This window comes from Nicotiana attenuata, unplaced genomic scaffold (genome assembly GCF_001879085.1).
Source record: "Nicotiana attenuata strain UT unplaced genomic scaffold, NIATTr2, whole genome shotgun sequence".
NCBI classification, from domain to species: domain Eukaryota; kingdom Viridiplantae; phylum Streptophyta; class Magnoliopsida; order Solanales; family Solanaceae; genus Nicotiana; species Nicotiana attenuata.
The window spans coordinates 46,998-56,417 of record NW_017675448.1 but is presented as its reverse complement, the minus strand read 5'-3'; the positions used below and the strand labels follow the sequence as shown (position 1 = coordinate 56,417).

The 9,420-nt window shown below is 38.0% G+C and overlaps 1 pseudogene; it reads left to right on the top strand.

The window, feature by feature from the left end:
• Nucleotides 1-4,891: 4,891 nt before the first annotated feature.
• Nucleotides 4,892-8,903, top strand: LOC109220089 (annotated as a pseudogene).
• The last annotated feature ends 517 nt before the right edge of the window (nucleotides 8,904-9,420 follow it).

Genomic DNA, 9,420 nt, shown 5'->3' with positions numbered 1-9,420 from the left:
TGGCCTGATTCCTGTAAAACTAGGGATATGTAGGCAGCTCAACAGCCAGAGCTCGGTCGAAATTCTTTGCAAATCACCTCTTTCGGTCAAAATTGGCCATCCTATCTTTATCCGATAACTCTTTCATCCTTCCCGGGTAAAGAGGGGCAGTTGTTGATACCCAATTTTTCCCTAGATATTTTTTCAAAATAACATATATATGCATATATGAGCATACCCAAGTTTTGGCACTTTTTCCAAAATTTAAATGATTTTTAAACCAATTTATTACCTATTTTAATACCACAAAAACCAATAATTATTCCCCAAATTATCATTTTTTGGTGAATAACTTATTTCATTCTCATATTTACACCAAAATATAATTAAGGTGATTTTTGTACATTTTTACAAATTTATTTGGTATTTTTAAAGCTAAATTGCGTGTAACTGCAATAATAGCCTATTTTACGGTTAATAGCATTTTATAGCTAAAAAAATTATTTCCAGTATTTTTTAAATTAATATTTATATAGTTTTTTTTGGCCCAGTATTTTTAATTTTCTTTAGAAATCATTATTATTATTATTTTTATAAAATAAAAAGGGTAAAATTGGCTATTTAACACTTAGCCTATTTCTATTTCAATAACAGCCCTTCCCCCCTTTCAATTTTAGCCCCCAATTCGACCCAATTCCACCCTAAATTAAACGACCCAATTTCTAAACCCGCCCGACTTTCTTTTAAATTTGACCCGTTGATTATTTTGATCAAAGGCCAATATCCTTCCTTTCCTTTTTAATCACCCAACCCCTCTAACCCTAGGTCATTTGCACAAAGGCGCCGCCCTTGAAACCCCTCATCTCTGAAACGCTCTCTAACCTCTCCTAAACCCTAATCACCTCCCGACGTATCTCACCTCATTCCCACCGGAATCCATGGCGTCTCCAGCCATGGATGGCCCGTGCTCAACCTCTATCACCCCTGAGCCTAAGCTACTCAAGGTTTGGAGGCTTGACCTCGATGGTCTCTTTTCAACACTGGAAGCTTGATTCCTAACCGTTTCGACTCAGGATCTGATCTTGTTCTTCCAAGCCTTTCTCGCTTCTAGGGTTTCTCTGAACCCTAAGCCATTCGAGGTTCTGTCACCATTATTTGTTTAGATATGTGCTATGTCTATGTTCTTCTTGACGTTTTGAGTGTTTTCCCCAAATTTCCTTTTCAAAAATCGTTTGATTTCAAATTAGGGTTTCCGAAAGTCTTTTGATTCTTGCAGTTTTTTTCTTTTAGATGTTTGTCTATATTATGCTCGTATGTTTTCCTTCTCTATTACGCATGTATTGTCCTTCTTTTCTTTTATATGTGTGATCACATGATTAATCTGTGTTAAATTTTCCTCACTCTTCTGCCATGTGTGTTTACTACTAAGTTTCTTGACTTTTTCTTTTCTGAACTTTATTTGTGTTCTTGTTAAGCATGTTTCGTCTATTCTGGACTTGTCTAAGTTCCGAAGTTCCAAAACGTGTCCTTTTATGCTCTTAAATCGATTTTCTTTCTCTGATTGTTTAAAACCTGCTATCATTGTCTGTTTGTTTCTCATCAGACTCCTTGAGTCTGTTCACTTGACTTCTCGTTTCTGTGTTTGATTCGATTTGAAACCCTAGAATTTGGGGGTTTCTTTGATAAACTAGATTAGGGTTTCACTTTGGGACCCTGGACCTTCAGACGCACTATGAATCTATGACTGAACTCGTATTCCTTTGTTTTATGATCCTAAACCTTGCAATGTTAGACTTTCTGTTTGATTTGTTTGCTTTATATATGAGAAACTCCTCTTTCAAAAGGTTTTGACAACTACTTGATGGATTTTGGAGTCCTTTGATGGGGTCTCGACTGATTGCTACTGATTTTCTTTGTTTGAGCCCTCCTCTACCTATTCCTGACTGGGTTCATTCGAATCAAACCTGTTTACTTTGATTTTGTTAGTTGTCTGATTGATTCCCTTTCCTTTCTCTTTACAAATCGAGTATTGTTGAATGCTTTCCTTAAATAAACCTTATGTATTCTTTATGCTACTGTGACAGATTTTACTCAAATTTCCTTTCTTTATTTACATTCTCCCGTTTGAAATTAAAATCCCTTGACTGAAGGGAGAATATTTGAGACTGATTTTCAAAGGTTTTCTTACCTTTCCTACTTGCTTCTCTGCACTATAAAAGGGGAAGCCCTTCTACACTTTCAACACACGATCAATTCTGATTACTTTCACTGAATACTCTCAAATACACTTAGAATTTGCACAAACACTCGAGTTCTCTGAACTCACAAGCATAAAGGGCTTTCTCTGATTGTGGCTTTGCTTGAAAGAATCCTGCTTTTCTTTGCTTACTTTTCTGCAACTGGTATGTTCTTATGTTTAATTCCTGCCTCTCCCCCTATGTGTTTATTCTATAGTCCATTCCTTGTTGGGTTTACTGTCTACATGTTGTAACTTTCTGCAAGTTTTACTTTCATTGTTTCTGTTCTTATATGAATCCCAAACACTAATCCCCTTTATATGGCTGAGTTATGGTTCAAAAACATGGGAATACTTGATATTATTGTCCACTGACATGAACTGGACCCTCTTGAGTCCTAAACTCTTTCAATTCCCATCCCCATTCCCCTTTATATGTATGCTGAGTTTGAGACTTTGCTCTGGTAGTGTCCTAATCACTGTCCAGACCATAGTCTGACCTTCAATAGGTCTTTACTCTTAATTGTTCGCTGACAGGCTGGTCAGGGGTGCACCATCATTTTATGTTGCTGGGCATGACTACCAGCTTGCCTTGGCATCCCTTATATCCCTCTACTGCACTTACACTTGTTCCTAGACTCTAAGTTCTGCCTCCCTCCAATGAGCCTTGCCTTGGGACCTTGAGCTCCCTCTGAACTTGGACATTGGAGGGATGGCCCTTCCACATTGCACTTTCATTCAGTTCTAATATCTGGGTGTGAGCATTGCCTGGAATTCTTGAAATTCCTTGGAACTTTGACACATCCCAGATAAGAGAAAGGCTTTGGAACCTGATCCTGGTAGTTGGCTCATATCATATTGTTAGACCTTGGGTTTGAATTAGGCTCCTTGGATGCAGCTTAAGAGTTCTGATTGTAATTTTATTTCCAGTTTTTGATTCATCTTGGTCTGCAATAAAATTTTGTAATAACCTCTGGGGTGATTAGTGAAAAGGGAAGGGTAACCATGCATGCAAAGGGGTAGATATCATGCTCATAGGGAATTACCACATTTCTGTACTCATGTATCTTGCCTACAGCTTTGCACATTTATGCATCCACGTAGATACCATGCCTATAGGTTTATGCATCCACATAGATATCATGTCTATAGGTTTATGCATCCACATAGATATCATGTCTATAGGTTTATGCATCCATATAGATACCATGTCTATAGGAATTTTGCATCTCCATATGGATACCACACCTATAAGTAACCAGAAATCCAGACTCTACGCATGTATTGTTCACTAGGAAAACCTATTTATAGGGTTAAAAACTAACAGTACTCAGATACCATGCTTATAGTATTTCTGCGCTTTCGCTACACCTATAAAAAGTGCTTAAATTAACGACGCTAGAAACCATGCCTATAGGAATTATCAATCAAATCTGAATCACCCGTTTTAAGATTAGCACTAATTACAGAACTCGCATCATTCTGTTAAAACTGGGAACTTTCTTAATCAGTTTGTTTCTTTATTCCTGAAACTAGTAGATGCCATGCCTATAGGCCATCACGTAGGCGAACAAGTATGTACTTAATTAATCGCACTGGTCTTCGATAAGTTGCAGCTAGGCGAGCCTAATGCGAACTTCTTGCCTGAAAATATGTAATGAACCAGTCTGCCTAATGTTAAGCATAATTTCGACCTAATCAGTACATGTAAGACATGCTAAACTACATGATTTTCTGTGATTAAAGGAGGTTTATCTGAGCCTTAATTGTTTTGTGCTCCCATAACTGCTTTCATGTGTTTTGTTTGACGCCTTAGTATTTTAACCTTTTTAAACCTCTGAAAAGCCAAGCTTCTTCCCTTTAGGATTAGTAGTCCTAAAAGCCTCCAGGACTGATAGGTGGGACGGGTAATAGCATGCAATAAGTACACGAGACTATTTCGCGCTTAATACCTTAACAGGGTGGGAAGGGTAGACATGGAGATGATGATCGCACGATAACACTATGCGTACAATCGACTACCGGTGTTGTTTGGATGATCCATGTGATTTATAAACCTAGGAACCTTTGTTTTTTTTATACAACTTTTTTAATATCAATGAAATCCTGACTTTTCCACTACTTAAAACTCCTCTTTAATTTTACTGCATTATGCCTTTTCTTCCAGATCTTTTTTCTTTGTTTATTCAATATATTGATTAATTTTCTGCGTTTAGTCCCCCTTTTAAACAAATTGTAGATTATTTAGACCTTGACCCCACATACTTGTCATGTATTTATTTGCAACCCTTATGTGTAAAATCCTTTGTGTATCTATTTGCATTAAAGTCACAACATAGCATGGCCGGGAACCACACTAGTGGATCTTGAGGGGTGCCTAACACCTTCCCCTTGAGATAATTTCTAGCCCTTACCCGAACTCTGGTTTTCCAACTCAAAAATCCTTCTTAGTGTCCTAATGCACTCAATCATTAGGTGGCGACTCTTCAATTCCAAAAACCCAATTCCCAAACGGGAATATAGTTGTCTTCCCAAATATCGTAAACCCGATTTCGCTTTAGAAAAAGGGGGCGTCGACAATAGGTAGTTTTATATTAGTGGATTTCAAATTGTTCCACTGCAGAGTATGTGCTTTATTCCTGACTTTAGATGGTATTGAATATAATCCAATTTCAGGTGTGAGTCAAAGTTTATTCAAGAGATTGTGAAGGTGGTTGCAGGAAAACTAAATCGCGCAGTTTTAAGTGTTTCTCTCCATCCAGTTGGAATAGATTCTCGAGTTAGAGAAATCAATCTCTGGTTGCAAGATGGATCAAGTAGTATTGATATTATGGCTATATATGGGATGGGAGGTATAGGTAAAACTACACTAGCTAAGACAGCTTACAATATGAACTTTGACAAATTTGATGGCAGCAACTTTCTTGCTGATGTAAATAAAACTTCAGAAAGACATGATGGTCTTGTAAGTATACAAAGACAACTTGTTTCAAATATTCCGAGGAAGAAGGTTGAGAATATATACAATGTCTATCGGGTACTTGAGGGGAATAATTTTCTTAAGAATACACTGTGTATTCAGTGGGCTCGATTTATTCCTATACTATTTTCAAATTTTTTTTTGAAATTACTATACTGTTTTCGGAATATATTTTGGCGTTCTAGTTCTACTAACTTTCTGTTTCTGTTTTTCAGAAAGTTTATTGTTTTATTAATTTTACAGCAATACAGTTTTGATAACAATGTCGATGAAGGAGTCAGCAAGATTCAAGAGGCCACTCGTTGTAGAAGAATTCTTCTTGTTCTCGATGATGTAAACGATAGAGCTCAGTTAAATGCTGTACTTGGGATACGATAATGGTTTTATTCGGGTAGTAAAATTATCATTACAACCAGAAATTAGAACCTACTTGATGTTAGAGAGGTCTGCAGATGTAAGATGTATAAGGTCACGCCATTGAATGCTCAAGAATCAATTCGACTCTTTAGTTGGTATGCTTTTGGAAAAGAACAACCTTCAGAAGATCATAAGGACCTTTCAGAAAATGTGATACTTCATTGTAAAGGGATTCCTTTGGCTCTCAAAGTTTTAGGTTCTTATCTTTATGACAGAAGTATAGAGGTGTGGGAATGTGCATTAAGGAAACTAAAGGCAATCCCTGACAATAAGATCCTGGAAAAACTCAGAATCAGCTATGATTTACTGCTAGATGATGATGTACAGAATCTATTCCTCGATATTGTCTGTTTGTTTGTTGGAAAGGATAAAGATTATGTAGTTACAATACTTGATGGATGTGATTTTTTCTCAGTAGTAGGACTTGAGATTCTTTCAGATAGATGTCTGATCGAAATGGACAAGGATAAGCTCAAAGTGCATTCATTGATTCAAGATATGGGAAGAGAGCAAAGTCAGACAAAGCAGAGACTAAAGCAGGTTATTGTCCTAAACCAAATTAAAACATGCGACTTCCCCCTCAATCTCCTGGTTAAAAGTACTGCTCAGAGCTTTTAATTAATCAGCACAGGATGATGATGATTTATCATGGAAAAAACATAGTGAATTTTGTACTGTTACTTTCTGCAGTACTTCAACTATATTGATATATTTACAATTCAGAGATTATGATAAAATGAATGTTCTTTTGATCCAATTCATATAACCAGAGGTCTACTACATAAACGAACTAAAATATGCTAACTTTAGTTGACCGAATAATGTGACTTGAAATTCACACAGAACATGCAAAAAGCACTTTACCAAAACAGGTAAGTGGCATCTCCGACTTAGCAGATCTTAATTATTGTATAGTTATTTTCTAGATTTCCTTAGCAAAGACGATCATCTCTTTCGAGATTAAGAAGATGTAAAGAACAAAACAAAACTAATCCCACTCGTCAACTACATTAACCAATTAAAACACTGTTGGAACAAGAAAGAAGAGAAAGATTATGGACTTGAAGAACTAAGGAACACCACATTTAAACACATATTGTTACAAATTAAAAGGCAAATTTAATTCCTACATGCATGTTTGATTCTTAAATCTTAATCTTCCAGCAATCAAACAAATAACAGAGGTACTACAAGAAGCCTCACAATAAAGGGCGTCAATGTACCTATAAATCTGGAAAATATACATATAATTCTAAGAAGAAATCCAACATTTGAAAAGCAGAGAGGAAAAAAAAGACGCGATTTCAAAATAGTTATTACTACAAGTTTAGCAACACAGACTCACCATTATAACTTGACGGACGAAAACAGGGGGGGTATAGATAGAGTGACAGAGAGAGAACAAAGGGAGGAGATCGGAAAAGAAGCCTACAAAAAGAGACGAAAAGGCAGAAGGAAAAATCATCCAAATATCATCCAAGCCCATCGTTACCCTCTCTCTAAAATCCCAACACCTAATTTCATCTTTTCTCTTCCTATCGATTAAACTCATCCCAAACCAGTTGCTTTTCTGGACAAAATCAGCTCAACATTAGCTCCAAAATAATTCCAAAACATCCCCAAAATGCAACAGTAAAAGGAAAACTAAAACCTAGAAAAACTAGCTCCAAAATGCCACCAACATTTCAGCCGAAAACTCCATGTACAAGTTGAAAATCAGTCCAAAACATAAAACAACAACATTAAAGGGTAGTTTATAACTTGAGTTTACCTTGACGAGAAGGAGAACGGAATCCTATTAGCATTGACACAGATTCACCAGAGAAGACGGATTATAAGCTACGTACAGAAGCCCAATTTTTTTTGTGATTATCTGTTGTTTTGCTCTGCTCTGTATATATAGTGTTGATTTCTGAACTTCTTCGCCGATCAAGTAGTGGCCAGTTGCAGCGAGAGCCCTATTGGTTCGTCATTCTTTGCCTCTTCTTTGCTGAAGTTGTTGTGCATATTTTAGGATAGCATTAGGCGAAAGATTGTAGGGTTTTTTTAATTTGGGGGTTATGTGCGAATAGTTGGTTGAGAAAATAAAGGAGGGAAAAATTAGCACTTGTTTTTCATTTTTATTCAGATTTAACGAGGGGATTGACACAATTTGAAGGACCAAAAATAATTCCCTCGTAAAAATTACAGTAAAAAAATAACTTTAATGACCACAATAAATATCGGCCGCTATAAGTACACATATAACGACTGGATTAATTTCCTTTCGTGAAGACGTGGTCGTTAAAGATCTCTTTTCTTGTAGTGTACCAAGCAACGGTGTGCCCCCTGTTGACCCTAATGGCATCCCAATCGCTGACCCAGTCGACGCCAATTCACATGTTGTTATGAATATCAACATACCGAATGATCATGAAAACAACATTCACGGGGCACCCTAGCCATCGACTCGCGAAGTGCCCAAAGGGGAGGTAATGGAGTTAGCTTACATTTGATTTTTGAGATGCTACAAGCTCAGCAAGTTGCAATGGCACAACTGCAGATTCAAAATCACCCACACTATGCGGCTGAACCCAAACGGGTTGGAGAAGATAGTCAGAGAGAAGAATGGATTATCACCAAACCAGACGGGACTCGACTCGGGGAAACTTTTGAGGTGATGAAAATGCTCAAAGCACTGACGAAACAGGTGGAATCCGGCGAAAAGAAGATAAATTCAAATGATAAGAAGGTGGAGACTTACAATTCGAGGGTCGATCAGATCCCGGGAGCACCCCCGATATTGAAGGGACCGAATTCCAAAAAGTTAATTCAGAAACCTTTCCCCCGAGTGCTACACCAAAGCCAATTCCGAAAAGGTTCTGAATGCCCGATATTCCCAAATGCAACAGAACCACATATCCAAACGATCATGTGACCTCCTATATGTGTGTGATAAAAGGCAACGGCCTCGAGGAGGATGAGATTGAGTTGGTGCTGCTGAAGGAATTTGGGGTAACCTTATCCAAGGTAGCAAAGATATGGTACCATAACTTACCTCCAAATTCTATTGATTCGTTTGCTATGCTTGCAGATGCCTTCGTTAAAGCCCATGTCCATGCTATCAAAGTTGAGATGAGGAAATCGGACCTGTTTAAAGTCAAGCAAAGGGACAACGAGATGCTTAGGGAGTTCGTGTCGAGGTTCCAAATGAAACGGGATGGACCTGCCACGGTTGCAGACGATTGGGCCGTTCAGGTGTTTACTCAAGGACTCAACCCCCAACGTTTGGTTGCTTCTAACCAATTTTGAAGCAAAACTTGGTAGAGGACTATGCTGTTACCTGGGCCGATGTCCACAACAGGTACCAGTGAAAGATCATAGTCGAGGATGACCATCTTGGATCTCCCTTGGGTTCTGGTTATCCCAATAGAGCGAACGACATGTCTAAAAGAATTCTGGATCAGGAGCTGAGGCTACCCTGATATCGATATCAGCCATACAGCTCAGATAGTAGGGGAAACAGCCCAATTGCCACCCAACCAGGAACAATAGGAGAAGCGACCAGGGTCTAAGCAACTGATAGGTTTGGTGAATAGAAATGGTTTCGATAGATCACCTAGGGGCAGAGATGCCGCGATACTATCAGAACATAACTTCAACGTGGATACAGAGAGTATAGTGCCATCCATCGGTCACATCAAGGAGACCAAATGGCCAAGGCCACTCCAATCCGATCCACCACATAGGGATCACAATTTGATATGTAAATATCACGGTACTCACAATCACAGAACCAAGGATTGTAGACAGTTAAGGGAAGAAATGG